The sequence below is a fragment of the Garra rufa genome, chromosome 13, assembly GCF_049309525.1.
Source record: "Garra rufa chromosome 13, GarRuf1.0, whole genome shotgun sequence".
Taxonomy (NCBI): Eukaryota; Metazoa; Chordata; class Actinopteri; order Cypriniformes; family Cyprinidae; genus Garra; species Garra rufa.
Window position 1 is genome coordinate 24073111 of NC_133373.1, and position 15507 is coordinate 24088617.

Below are 15507 nucleotides of genomic sequence, written 5' to 3' on the forward strand. Positions count from 1 at the left end.
TAAGTCAAAACTACAATAGTCTGTTAAGATTATTTTATAATATTTATTTAGTGTTGCAGTCCTTTTGGCGGATGCGCAGAGTGCTCGCGAGGTGAATCGCGTTGCCATTCAAGATTAACTGACACATTATTTATTAGAGTTTCGTGAATTCGGAAATAATCATTTCAGTACATTCAGCAGGCAACAATAACAACAATATAAAAAATTAATAATAAATTGTAGGGCAGGCTCCCAGGCCACCGGGAATTCTCCCAGTCCGCCCCTGCTCTGTGCCAGCGGCAGTGGAAATATGGATTTGAATGTTCCGGTAAGACACGAGGAATCCTTGTCATTTAGAAATGAGATCGCTTGGGTATTTGATTCTCAAACTTTTAACGATTAATCTTCTCTACTATATTGGTTTGATATGGGAAAATAAATAATTTTGATGCTAAATGATCCAGTAGCCTAGATTTAATGCGGGTGTGGCTCAGGACTAAGTCTTAATTATATTTCCGCCATGGGGTGAGAATGTAATGATTATGAAACATTTTTTTTTTATCATTTTTATTTTATTTCTGTTAGTTTTTCGATAACAGTTTCGTTTCCTTTTAGTTTTTGATTTATTTTTATTTTTTTGATTATATATTTTATTTCAGTTTAAGAAAATGTTTTTTGACCAATTGTTTTCATCTTAGTTTGATTCTTATGCCGCGTTCCAGGCAACCCATTATCCTGTTTTTCCAACCTTCTACCCCTGAAAGTGCACTGGAGCGGCAGTCACACCCGTGAACTCCTACTAGATCGATGTACTCCCAGTTCCAAGTTCTGACCTTACATATCCCGTGAAACAACAATGTCAGCCCCTACAGGTGCGGTGTTCATGCAAGTGGTACACGGTGGAAAAATAGACTTTAGGACAATATAACGTTGCAATCAAATTAATAATAATAATAATAAATGCGCTGAGGCAGTTTGGCGTGACTTGCCTCGAGCGCTACAAAGTCGTGAGTCGTGGTTTGAAGTTGTGATTTATGGGCTCAAAACCTGCCTGGAATGCAGCATTAGTGATAATCCAATTACGACGAGTAAACAAAATGGGAACATTGTAAAGTGCTCCTATTATGCTAGTTTAAAGGTTGTTAATATTGTTTTATGAGTCTCTTAAAACAGGTTTACATGTATGCAGGGTCAAAAAACACTTTAGTTTTCTCCAAAAATAGATTTAATTTTACCTCATTTCTAAATGATTCGTAAACGACTCGTGCAAAGCAGTTCGAAGAATCAGTCTCTCTATACCCCTCCTTTCCGTGAGCCCTTACTGCTGTGATTGGTCAGACGGCGCAGTCCTTTAAGATTGGCCCAGAGCCATAGAGAGAGCTCTCCATATGGCTCTGGATTGGTCTACTGCGGCGCGTACAGGGCGTGTAGGAAACGAAAAGCCCATTGCCATAACTGAATGACAGCCCTGGAGACTTGTCAATACATAGAAAAGATGGTATCGATTGTACCTTACTGAGTCTGATGATAAAACGGTTGAAGTGGCTGATCGACAAGAAACTGACACCATGTTTACACCGAACGCAAGCAGCGCGGCGCGACAAAATACAATAGAACCTATGATGCTGTCTACACTGGATGCGGCGCGACACGGCAAATCCCTAAACTACTGACGCGTTCTATTTATGTCGTGCTCACAGAAAGTTCAAATGATTTGCAACAGTCGCTTTGTCGTGTCCAGTGTAGACAGACTTTAGCTGTTGTGGCACGGCGCGACAACCGTCACGTCCGGTGAAGACACGGTGTGATTCGCAAGCACGATTGTAAAATACTTTAACTAGTTAGCACAGACCACAGTGGAAAGTGCTCGCAATTTGCTTATGTAAGCGAACCGGGCACATCTCTATGTTGTAAACTTCAACATTATACGAGCCATTACACTGTTTAAAGTCATGCACCATCCTTTATCATTTATCATCCAACTAAAAAGACACACAGTCAAGCTGCATCAATCCAAACATTTTTAGACTACAGTAGGCCCACAGCTGAACAACATAACTATAGAAGCGAGTTAGCCGGTTAGCTAGACACAACATAACATACACAACTACGTATTTTGAACGATCGCTAGAAAATACAGTCATCAATAATTAATCATACTTAGAGGTAGAGGTTCAGAGGAGCAAGCATCTGATAAACTGGCCACTGATCCATCTTATAAGAGCAAGCGTTTGGTGAATCCTGCGTTGTACTACAAATTTTGTAAAAGCAGTCCTCAGTAAAATGACGGGAACACAAGATTGGAATTGTACTGCTGGGGTGTTACTGAAAAAATGTGTTGTTAACCACTGATTCTTTGTAGATTCATCTTTTGGAAGTGATTATAAAACAAATACTCTCACAGCGTAGAATAAAGCGTCTTCTCGACATGATGTTAACCACATGGAAATATTACTGTGTTTGTGGGCGGGCAAGTTATTGAGACGTAGAATGTGGGCAGACATTATGCAAATGTGTTACTTTGTGACGTGCGGCCGTAACAGAAAAAGATTCGAATTCCTGACGACTCGTTTAAGCAAAAGTGAACCGACTCTTTTTTTTGATAGACAATAACTTTATTTATTGTGCACTTTTGGATTCGAAACTTTGCAGGTAGTTTATGTTCACCTACAGCTACATGACACACCGCATGAAAGGTCATTTTTGAAAAAGCATAATAGGAGCACTTTAAGCTAAAACGGCCTGCCATAGGCTATGGCCTACACCACACCGGGCGGAGCAACAACACCAAATTAGTGCAGGGCAGTATTAAACACATTCTTATTGAACATTTTAAAGATAATTACATCTTTTAGAACATCCAGTAAATGTTTTGAACACGCAGAATGCTACAACACTTTACAAACGAATGCAGTGAAGCTGTCGAACCAACGAAGAGGACAACTGAATTACGCCGAAAGGACATCGTTAATAAAAGTAAAATACTACATAAATTCTACATTAAGTGATAATACAATAATAACTTTTGAAAGATGGTTGCATAGAGTATGATACTCACAATTGTTGTTTTAGTATTTCTCGCTGTGTCATCAGCCATGGAGGGTCTCTTTCGTGCTAACAGTCTCTTCGCTCTGGATCTTTATCGGGCTCTGATCGCTAGAAACGCGGAGGAGAACATGTTCTTTTCCCCGCTGAGCGTCAGTGCAGCGCTTAGTATGGTCTACTTGGGAGCCCGAGGAGAGACATTTGAAGAAATGGCAAAGGTATGAGAAACAAATACGTTACCATTGGTGCCAATAATTTTAGTCTAGATTCAGTTTCAGTAGATGAATTACCGAACTTCACAAGTCACTGAGATTTGTGCATCTGTTTTTTTTTTTGTTTTTTTTTTTTGCAGGTTTTGTCCTTCAGTTCTGTCTCTGATGTTCACTCTCATTTTGAGACCCTCACCTCATCTATCAACAGACCATCAGCCTCCTACATCCTCAAACTTGCCAACCGTCTCTATGGAGAGAAAACCTTCAGTTTCTTACCTGTGAGTGCATTTTGCCTTCAGTATTGAGACAGTTTGATTCTCTCTGTGTGTTTTGAGAAACTCTCTTTATTTTGTGCTGCAGGAGTATTTAGACTACTCTAAAGCTGTACCATGCCGAACTTCAGGCAGTGGACTTCATTGGAGCATCTGATGAGTCACGACAGCTCATTAACATATGAGTGGAAGAGCAGACAGAGAGTGAGAAGATTAGTTCCATATAGCTCCGCTACAAATAAAAATAATTACATTTAATAACATTTGAGAATAATTTTTGCCTTAATTATAAATGTATTTTATCTTCTTCTTTTTTTAAGCCAGCAACAAAAGTTATGAATCAACAACCCTTGTGTTTTTCAGATAAAATCAAAGATCTTCTCAAGCCAGGAACGGTGACTGGAATGACTCGACTAGTTCTGGTTAATGCCATTTACTTCAAAGGGAACTGGATGCACACATTTAAAGGTGCCATAGAATGGAAAACTGAATTTACCTTGGCATAGTTAAATAATAACAGTTCAGTACATGGACATGACATACCATGAGTCTCAAACACCATCGTTTCCTCCTTCTTATATAAATCTTGTATTTGCAAAAGACCACCGAAAAATTGGTCAATTCCAACATAACACCGACTGTTACGAAACAGTCGGTGTTACAGCCGAGATCGTTAATAGTTACGCCTCCAACATTTCCATCGCCCAATCATCAGTAATGTCAGCACATCAGTTAAACAAGGCGAGTTACTCAAGGGACACGGTTAGCTCAATGCTAGCACTAGCCTGTTACATTGCAATACAAAGGATTTCACTTACCACATAAACAGAGGGATGACTGCGCTGATGATGGTAAATGATGGAGAAATAACTGCCTGATGATGGCGAATGATTTACAGATCCCGAGAATCACTGACCAGCTGCTCAACTTGTGTGGTAAGAAGCACTCCCTCTGCATTGTAACTTTACATAGAGCACATGCATCACAGTAATCAGAGTAATCAGACTAAAATGTCCGCGATTCAAAACAGCAGATTCAACAAACCGCATATTAAAAGTGGCTAGAGCTCCTAATTAAATATATTTTTTATCCATGTGCGAGCTATTGAGCTCTGTGAAACAGCCAATCAGAGCAGAGCTCATTAATATTCATGAAGCTTCCAAATAAGGCAAAAACAGAGCCTTTCATTCTAGGGGCAAATCCTAGGGTTGTAAATGGACCTTTAAAACCATTTCTGGAGATTTTTTGCCCTTTCCTATGCCATATACCTTCTATGTAGATATCAGAGAACAATTTTAAATATTCTCTCAATGCATTCTATGGCACCTTTAAAGCAAGAAGAGACACTAAAGAAATGCCATTTAAAATAAACCAGGTACTTTCCATTTTTGTTTTAGGGGTGGAACAGAATGAGCAACCTATAAATAATAACTTAATTTTGTATGTGTTATGAATATCTTGATTTAATGACATTTGTCTTCTATCAGAATGAGAGCCGGCCTGTGCAAATGATGTACCAGGGTAAAAAGTTCCCTTTCGATGCATCCCAGACCAGAGTATGAACTGCAGGTGCTGGAATTGCCATATAAACAGGAGGAGCTCAGCATGTTGATCCTTCTTCCAAATGAAACTCAGGATGGTTCTGACCCTCTTTGCAAAGTGAGCAAAAAATGCCTTGATCAGAAAAAGATGAATAGTTTTGATTCTATGGAATAGTTTGGTTCTGTGTATGTTATTTTTTTAGAATGTATGTCTGTGTTTGACAGCTGGAGAGCGAGTTGACCCTTGACAATCTGCTTGACTGGACCAGAAGAGACAAAATGGCCACATCAATGCATATCAAAGTCCATTTGCCAAAGTTCAAGCTGGAGGTTGAGAGCTCCCTATCAGCAATATTGCAGGAGATAGGTATGAACTCTGTGTTCCAGCAAACAAAGGCTGATCTGACAGGCATTAGCAGGCAGGATGGTCTTGTCACGAATGAGAGAAGGAGGAGATCTGGGTCCAAATGCAGGTGAGTATTTTTAATGAAATGAAAACAAACAAAAGGCCAACACGGCACAATTAGACATAAACTGAAATATAAAATAAACAATATCAGGAACAAAATCAAAGGTCAAGAAACTCAGAACACAGAATACAAACAGGACTAGAGACAGGATACAGGATACAATGCAACCAGACAGAGTGTAGGGAGAGTGGCGACTATAAAGACTGTGCTAATGGGGAACAGCTGTGGTGCTAATGAGTGTGACAGGTGTGTGTGATAAGACAGGTGTACCCAATTAGCGGAGTGGGGTGCGGGAGGATGGGAGACAGTGACCTCTGGTGGGGAAGGGAGACACCACAGCCCAGACACGTGACAGGACCCCTCCTCTACGGAACGGCTCCCAGACGTTCCACAAGGCAGAACAAAAGTCTGGAGGGAGGAGGAACGGGGGACTGGTGAACCAGGGGGAGGGATGGCGGGCCAGGCCCGTGCAGCGGAGGAACGCGAGTTGGCTTCGCCGCCAGAGGAACACAAGCCGGCCTCGCCGCCAGAGGAACGCCAGCGGCCAGAGGAACGTGAGCTGGCATAGCTGCCAGAGGAACGTGAGCTGGCATAGCTGCCAGAGGAACGTGAGCTGGCATAGCTGCCAGAGGAACGTCAGTCGCCAGAGGAACGTGAGCTGGCATGGCGGCCAGAGGAACGCCAGCAGTCACCGCCGCGTCCGGCACAGAGAAAGCGGTCACCGCCGCGTCAGGAACAGATAGAACGGTCACCGCCGCGTCCGGAACAGAGAGAGCGGTCACCGCCGCGTCCGGAACAGAGAGCGCGGTCACCGCCGCGTCCGGAACAGATAGAACGGTCACCGGCGCGTCCGGAACAGAGAGAGCGGTCACCGCCGCGTCCGGAACAGAGAGAGCGGTCACCGCCGCGTCCGGAACAGAGAGAGCGGTCACCGCCGCGTCCGGAACAGAGAGAGCGGTCACCGCCGCGTCCGGAACAGAGAGCGCGGTCACCGCCGCGTCCGGAACAGAGAGCGCGGTCACCGCCGCGTCCGGAACAGAGAGCGCGGTCACCGCCGCGTCCGGAACAGAGAGCGCGGTCACCGCCGCGTCCGGAACAGAGAGCGCGGTCACCGCCGCGTCCGGAACAGAGAGCGCGGTCACCGCCGCGTCCGGAACAGATAGAACGGTCACCGGCGCGTCCGGAACAGAGAGAGCGGTCACCGCCGCGTCCGGAACAGAGAGAGCGGTCACCGCCGCGTCCGGAACAGAGAGAGCGGTCACCGCCGCGTCCGGAACAGAGAGCGCGGTCACCGCCGCGTCCGGAACAGAGAGCGCGGTCACCGCCGCGTCCGGAACAGAGAGCGCGGTCACCGCCGCGTCCGGAACAGAGAGCGCGGTCACCGCCGCGTCCGGAACAGAGAGCGCGGTCACCGCCGCGTCCGGAACAGAGAGAGCGGTCACCGCCGCGTCCGGAACAGAGAGCGCGGTCACCGCCGCGTCCGGAACAGAGAGCGCGGTCACCGCCGCGTCCGGAACAGAGAGAGCGGTCACCGCCGCGTCCGGAACAGAGAGCGCGGTCACCGCCGCGTCCGGAACAGAGAGAGCGGTCACCGCCGCGTCCGGAACAGAGAGAGCGGTCACCGCCGCGTCCGGAACAGAGAGCGCGGTCACCGCCGCGTCCGGAACAGAGAGAGCGGTCACCGCCGCGTCCGGAACAGAGGGCGCGGTCACCGCCGCGTCCGGAACAGAGAGAACGGTCACCGCCGCGTCCGGAACAGAGAGAGCGGACGCCCTCCCTCGAAAAAACGCCTCTGCCCTCGCCATAAAGTAGGGGCGCGTCCGCGCCGCCTCAGCACTAAGGTCGTCCATTGCCGCCAAACAGGCGTAGATGGTCTCGAAGCGAGCGGCTGACGCCGCCTCGAAAGACCTCTCACCCGCTGGACCCACTGTAGCTGGTTGCATTCTGTCACGAATGAGAGAAGGAGGAGATCTGGGTCCAAATGCAGGTGAGTATTTTTAATGAAATGAAAACAAACTAAACAAACAAAAGGCCAACACGGCACAATTAGACATAAACTGAAATATAAAATAAACAATATCAGGAACAAAATCAAAGGTCAAGAAACTCAGAACACAGAATACAAACAGGACTAGATACAGGATACAATGCAACCAGACAGAGTGTAGGGAGAGTGGAGACTATAAAGACTGTGCTAATGGGGAACAGCTGTGGTGCTAATGAGTGTGACAGGTGTGTGTGATAAGACAGGTGTACCCAATTAGCGGAGTGGGGTGCGGGAGGATGGGAGACAGTGACCTCTGGTGGGGAAGGGAGACACCACAGCCCAGACACGTGACAGGTCTCTTCATTTCAGCAGTGATCCACAAAGCATTTGTTGAGGTGAATGAAGAAGGCACTGAGGTAGCAGCAGCCACTGCATTCTGTTTGCGTTCATGTGCCGTTCGACAATTTGAGAGTTTCATAGCAGATCACCCCTTCATGTTCTTCATCAGGCACAACCCCACTAACAGCATCTTCTTCCTTGGCAGATTCAGAGGTCCAATCTAGAAATGTTCATTTTTCTGTTACACCTAAATTAAGAAATGTGTTTTTCTCTGAATGTTTTATCATATAAATCAATTATACAACATACATTTGTTTTGTGTCATATAGGGCTATTCTTATTAAATGTTTTCATGATAACAACATCTTTTAGAAAACTCAGTGAACATTTTGAACATTTTACAATACTTTATAAACGTTTGCAACTGGGCACAGCAGTGAAGATGACAACAGAATCACTGCGAGAGGACATCATGAAGAAACGTAACATGCTATATTTACACTCGTTGGTGGCTAATGGTGGTTTTTCACAGTGCACATTGCAGGAATTTTCTCCATATAGTGGACTTCTATGGTGCCCAGGAGTTTGAACTTCCAAAATGCAGTTTAAATGTTGCTTCAAAGGGCTTCGCTAGATAAGACCCTTCTTTCTCGGCTGGGATTGTGTAGAGCTTTTTGAAGCTGCATTGAAACTGCAATTTGGAAGTTCAAACTCAATGCTGAGAAAATCATGTTATTTTTCCCACTGAGCATCAGCGCAGTGCTTAGCATGGTCTATTTGAGAGCCTGAGGAGACACTGCCAAAGAAATAGCAATGATACAGTGATGTGAAAAAGTTTTGGTCCCCTTTTTTTCTTTTTTGCATGTTAGTCACACTTTAATGTTTCAGATCATCAAACAAATTTAAATATTAACAGAGATAACACAAGTAAACACAACATGCAGTTTTTGGATTAAGTTTTTTATTATGAAGGGGAAACAAAATCCAAACCCAGATGGCCCTGTGTGAAAAAGTGTTTGCCCCCTAAACTTAATAACTGGTTGGACCACTCTTAGCAGCAACAACTGCAATCAAGCTTTTTGCGATAACTTGCAATGAGTCTGTTACAGCGCTGTGCGGGAATTTTGGCCCACTCATATTGGCGGAATTGTTGTAATTCAGCCACATTGGAGGGTTTTCGAGCATGAACCGCCTTTTTAAAGTCATGCCACAGCATCTCAATAGGATTTAGGTCAGGACTTTGACTAGATCACTCCAAAGTCTTCATTTTTTTTTCTTCAGCCATTCAGAGGTGGATTTGCTGGTGTGTTTTGGATCATTGTCCTGCTGCAGAATCCAAGTTTGCTTCAGCTTGAGGTCACGAACAGATGGCCGGACGTTGTCCTTCAGGATTTTTTGGTAGACAGCAGAATTCATGGTTCCATTTATCACAGCAAGTCTTCCAGGTCCAGAAGCAGCAAAACAACCCCAGACCATCACACTACCACCACCATATTTTACTGTTGGTATGATCTTTTTCTGAAATGTTGTGTTACTTTTTACGCCATATGTAATGGTACACACATCTACTTCTTGTTAAGTTGCAATTGTTTTCCATGGTACTTTGGCTTGATAGTTAAACAAAATAGTTAATTTTTGTAATAGGAAATGTTTTATAGTATCTTAAATTAACATTTCACTTATAGGTTTTATGGTTTTATGTTAATGCATGCTAAATGACAGTCCATCATGTAACACTACTTCACCATTTACTTCTGAACCCACAACGACTGAACAAAACCAATTTGACAACTGTGAAAGTGACCAACGTGCACATCTATCAGGGTTTGTTTTTGGTTCAATAAATGACAGTTGGGTGACCTCTACTGGTGACTTATTTGTAAAGTCTCCATTGTATCCAGCAGAAGAATGTATTTTTCTTGTGTTACAGGAATAAACACAGTGCATAAAAACAGTTCTTCGTGTCTGCCTGGTCATTTGGATCCCATCTTTGTAGTAGTTTTCTGTGAAAATGAGTTTTTCGTAGGACTTCCCCATTCTGATGTTGTATGGGCGAGTCAAACCAGGTATTATATGACAATGTGGGTGTTTGTTTTCATATACTTACATACAGGAGTTGCCCAGGCGGAGCTGACATCGAACAAATGAAAGCAAAAAACAAATTACGCTAATAATGATTCGTAAGATAGTAGCGTAAACTACTGTACTCACAGCTGGTGTTTGGGGTTTTATTTTCAGCAGTTGCATCAGTCATGGAGGGTCTCTCTCATGCTAACAGTCTCTTCGCTCTGGATCTTTATCGGACGCTGGGCTCTGAGGGAAACATGTTCTTTTCTCCACTGAGCGTCAGCGCAGCGCTCAGTATGGTCTCTACTTAGGAGCCGGAGGAGACACTGCCAAAGAAATGGCAAAGGTATGAGGAACTGACACGTTACCATTTGTGCTAATCATTTTAATTTCATTTGGATTGTTCACTTATGTTACTGATTTAGCACTCTGATCTATTTTAAGACCGATGATGAAGAAACTAATAAACATTAGTTGTAGGCTACTTAAAGTAAAAACAATAGTGATTTTACATCAATTCAATGCTTTTTAAAAAGCGTAATTAAAGACGTAATGCTATGCTAATGTTTTTTCTCTTTACACTTTACATTTTTTTCTGCATCATTGTAATGAGATTTTTGTGTGGAACATTAACTTAACTGTGAAAATGTAAGTTTTTGTCATAATGCCAAACATGTTAAGGGTTCTTAAAAAAGGATTCACTTTCTTTAAGTAAAAAGCATTTTCATTTTTATTTTTTGGGTGAAAAGCAACATTGTAATGTATAGTCCACTGAAGACAGGTAATGGACTCATGCACTGTATTTAACCTAATGTAAACCAGCTGTGTCCAATCTTGTTCCTGGAGATCTACCATCCTCCAAAGCTCAGCTCCAACCCTGATCAAGCACACCTACTAATTCAGGGGTCTCCAATCCTGCTTTTGGAGGGCCACTGTCCTGTAGAGTTGAGCTCCAATCCCAATTAAACACGCCTGAATCAGCTAATCAAGTTTAACTAGGCATACTAGAAACTTCCAGACAGCTGTGTTGAGGCAAGATGTAGCTAAACTCTGCAAAACAGTGGCCCTCCAGGACAAATGTTGTACACTCCTGTTCTAAGCCCTTGATCACTTCATATGGAGATTCACATGGATTTATTTATGGGTTTATTATTTACATTATTTTCTGTTACATGTCTGTTTGATGCAGCATTCTATATGTATATAGGTACACTTGGATGGTTTTAAATATTTTTAAATTTGTGGGGGTAAATTAAATGAGATATCTTGTCTGTTTTTCTCTTTGCAGGTTTTATCCTTCAATTCGGTCTCTGATGTTCACTCTCATTTTAAGACCCTTTTGTCAACTATTAACAAACCATCAGCCTTGTACATCCTCAAACTGGCCAACCGCCTCTATGGAGAGAAAACCTTCAGCTTCTTACCTGTGAGTTTATTCTGCCGTCAACAATGATTTTGAAATCAAAATGAAATATACAATGACAATGAAATATTTTGATGCTGATCATGAACTTCGCTGCATCCATACTTTGCTTTCTTCTCAGAGAGAAGAACATATATAACTCAAGCAAATGCAGTGTGCATATTTTAAATGTTTGTTCATTTGTTTTCAATTAAGATACTGCCTTTATTTTATGCTGCAGGACTATTTGGACTGTACCACGCTGATCTTCAGGCTGTAGACTTCATTGGAGCAACGGAGAAGTCACGACAAATCATTAACAAATGGGTGGAGGAGCAGACAGAGAGTGAGAAGATAATATCATTTCAGAATGTTAAAGTGAAATTATGTGGATGAAGATGTTTGAAAAATAGGGATGGGTAACTATTTCTGGAGGGCCACTGTCCAAATCAATCACACTTGAGCAATCTTGTAAAACTATAAAGATTTTGCATGATTAAGGATTAAGCTATAAATCAGAATTATATTTATTAAATGCTTTATATGTGTGATAGGGAACTGATGTTGATAGGCCTTTTCATGACTGTGAAAGTCAAAAAATGTGAAGTAAAATGTACAGTAAAATGTACTGTATGTAATATGTTGCCAATGATCAGGCTACTATAGATAATGAAATACTGTTTTTTATTTGTTTTTCATTTCAGATAAAATTAAAGGTCTTCTTCAGCCTGGTATGGTAAATGAGATGACTAGTCTAGTTCTGGTTAATGCCATTTACTTCAAAGGGACCTGTATGCACACATTTAAAGAAGAAGGCACACGAGAAATGCCATTTAAAATAAACCAGGTGAGGTCCGCATTTTGTTTCAGTTGTCCAACAGCATATGCTTACTAAATACAAAGTTGAATTTTAGAAGTAATTTTGTGTGTACTGTGTATTTCTACATTTAATGACAAAAGAATGAGAGCCGGCCTGTGCAAATGATGTACCAGGAGAAAAGGTTCCCCTTCAGATACATCCCAGAGTATAAACTGCAGGTGCTGGAGTTACCATATAAACAGAAGGAGCTCAGCATGTTGATCCTTCTTCCAAATAAAACTCAGGATGGCTCTGACCCTCTTCTGAAGGTCAGCAAAAGTGCTATGATGGATAGTTTTGATGCTGTAGACTAGTTTGGTGCTGTGTTTGCTATTTTTCAGCATGTGTATGTTTGACAGCTGGAGAGCGAGTTGACCCTTGACAAGCTGCTTGACTGGACCGAAAGAGAAAAAATGGCCACATCGATGGATATCAGAGTTTATTTGCCAAGGTTCAAATTGGAGGTTGAGAGCCCCCTATCAGAAATACTGCACGAGATGGGTATGAGCTCTGTGTTCCAGGAAACAAAGGCTGATTTGACAGGCATTAGCAGTCAGCGTGGGCTCTTCATTTCAGCGGTGATCCACAAGGCTTTTATTGAGGTGAATGAGGAAGGCACTGAGGCAGCAGCAGCCACTGCATTATGTCGGATTGGCTCTGCCATTTGTCTCAAATTTCAGAGTTTCATAGCAGATCATCCCTTCATGTTCTTCATCAGGCACAACCCCACTAACAGCATCCTCTTCCTTGGCAGATTCAGAGGTCCATCCTAGAAATGTGCTTTTTTTCTCTGTCGGGCAGTGCGCCGACATATGGTGCAGTTGCGTCTCGGGTTATAGAGGATTCTAGAAGAATTATGTAAATTTTAACTACCATTGAGAAATTTTAACCAAAGTATGTTATAGACTTTTCATTAATGGAACACTCCACTTTTTTTGGAAATAGTCTTATTCTCCAACTCCCCCCGAGTTAATAAGTTGAGTTTTACCGTTTTGAAATCCATTCAGCCGTTCTCCTGTTCTGGCGATATCACTTTTAGCATAGCTTAGCATAGATCATTGAATCCTATTAGACCAATAGCATCGCGTTCAAAAATGACCAACGAGTTTCCATATTTGTCCTATTTAAAACTTGACTCTTCTGTAGTTATATCGTGTACTGAGACCGGTGGGCTGATAAGATTAGGAACTACACTCCCATTCCGGCGTAATAGTCAAGGAAGTTTGCTGCCGTAATATGGCTGAAGCAGGAGCAGTAATACCACGCAGCACATGTGCAAATGCTAAACTAGCTGGGAGCTCATTTCTGATATTACTCCGCCTGCTTCGGCCATATTATGGCAGCAAACTTCCTTGACTATTACGCCGGAATGGAAGTGTAGTTCCTAATCTTATCAGCCTAGAAACTGGCAGCTTTGCATTTCCGCCGGTCTTAGTACACAATATAACTACAGAAGAGTCAAGTTTTAAATAGGACAAATATGGAAACTCCTGGTCATTTTTGAACGCGATGCTATTGGTCTCATAGGATTCAATGATCTATGCTAAGCTATGCTAAAAGTGATATCGCCAGAACAGGAGAACGGCTGAATGGATTTCAAAACGGTAAAAATCAACTTATTAACTCGGGGGGAGTTGGAGAATGAGCCTATTTCCAAAAAAAGTGGAGTGTTCCTTTAAGACCCTAAAGAATCATATTAACTTGTGGAAAATGGGCATCCGATGACCCCTTTAGAGTGACTTTGGTCTTAAGCCCTTGATCACTTGAAATTCGTTATGGAGTTTTTATTTTTATTTTTTCCTTTACAAATCTGCTTGATGCAGCATTCTATATGTATATGTTTGCAACTGCTTTTTATCACTAAATTAATGATATTATAAATGAGCACCACAAATTAAAAAATGTCATCAGTTATAAGGGCCTACTGAACAGACATTTAGAAGTTGATTTTAAAATGCAAAAGTATTTAAAATAAAAATAAAGCAATGTAAACACTTGCAGTTTAACACTAAAGTGTGTCCCAGAGATGGGCACTGGAGTTAGTGACTCAGACTCGAGTCACTCCAGACTTGACTCGACTGGAGGAAAAGGACTCGTGAATATTTTAAAAGCAACTCAAGTCTTTTATCCTTAAATACTTACATAACTGATATTCAAAAGGCAGACTGCATCTGCACCCCAGCATCCATGTTTATCTAAAGCAAAACTCTCTTTATTTGAGAGTTTATATCTCTGTGCGCTTTCTCTCTCTCTCCGGACATGAGCCAGCACCAAGTTTAAGAGTTGCAGATGACTAAATTTAAAATGTATCATTTTTTTTTTTTATTATAATTGATTAGTTGTTGTTGTTATTCTGTCTCTCACTGTTAAAGTAAACCTACCATTAAAATTATAGACTGATAATTTCTTTGTCAGTGGGCAAATGTACAGAATTAGCAGGGGATCAAATAATTTTTCCCTCACTGAAATTGGGTCGTTCACCTTTACTTGTTAAGCCAGTACTCCACTCCATCCAGCAGGAGAAATTGATGTTATGCTGCTGAGAGGAGATCAATGTGTATGAATAACTACTGTGTTTTCAAAGGAAATGTTTTTCTTGTGTTACAGGAATAAACACAAATGCTTGAAAAATCAATTCTTTGCGTCAGCCTTGTCATTTGAGTTTCGTCAAAGAAGTGTTACAAACACGCACACAATTTTTTTCCTTATCTTTTTATTCTATTTGTTAAATCATTTTTCCACATTGTGTGCTTTTTTATTATAAAATAATTACTATATTTTTGGCATAATAGGAGTTACTACCAAGCAATTTACCAACCCGACTAGTTTTCTGTTGACATATTTTTTTAGTGTAGGACTTCCTTGTTTTGATGAATGTTGTATGGGCGAGTTAAGCTCAGATATCAATCATATGACTAAAATGATATCTATAACACAGTTGTTTGCATACATTTTCATACAGCAAAGCACAGGCTGAGCTGTCGAGCAAAAGAAAGGGAAAACTAAATTGTGCATGATCAAAAAATAATGGATAGTTTTGAACCTATATAGCTTGGTGCTTTTCAGAATGTGTGTGTGTGTGTGTGTGTGTGTGTGTGTGTGTGTGTGTGTGTGTGTGTGTGTGTGTGTGTGTGTGTGTGTGTGTGTGTGTGTGTGTGTACCTGGTATTCATCACGTTGTGGGGACCAAATGTCCCCACAAGGATAGGAATACCAGTAGATTTTAACCTTGTGGGGACATTTCTCAGGTCCCCATGAGGAAACAGGCTTATAAATCATGCACAATGAGTTTTTTTTGATGAAGTAAAAGTGTGCACAATCTCCTGTGAGGGCTA

The 15507-nt window shown here is 42.0% G+C and overlaps 1 pseudogene; it reads left to right on the forward strand.

The window, feature by feature from the left end:
* The first annotated feature begins 3074 nt into the window (after positions 1-3074).
* On the forward strand, positions 3075-14751 carry LOC141348448 (uncharacterized; annotated as a pseudogene).
* Positions 14752-15507: the final 756 nt, after the last annotated feature.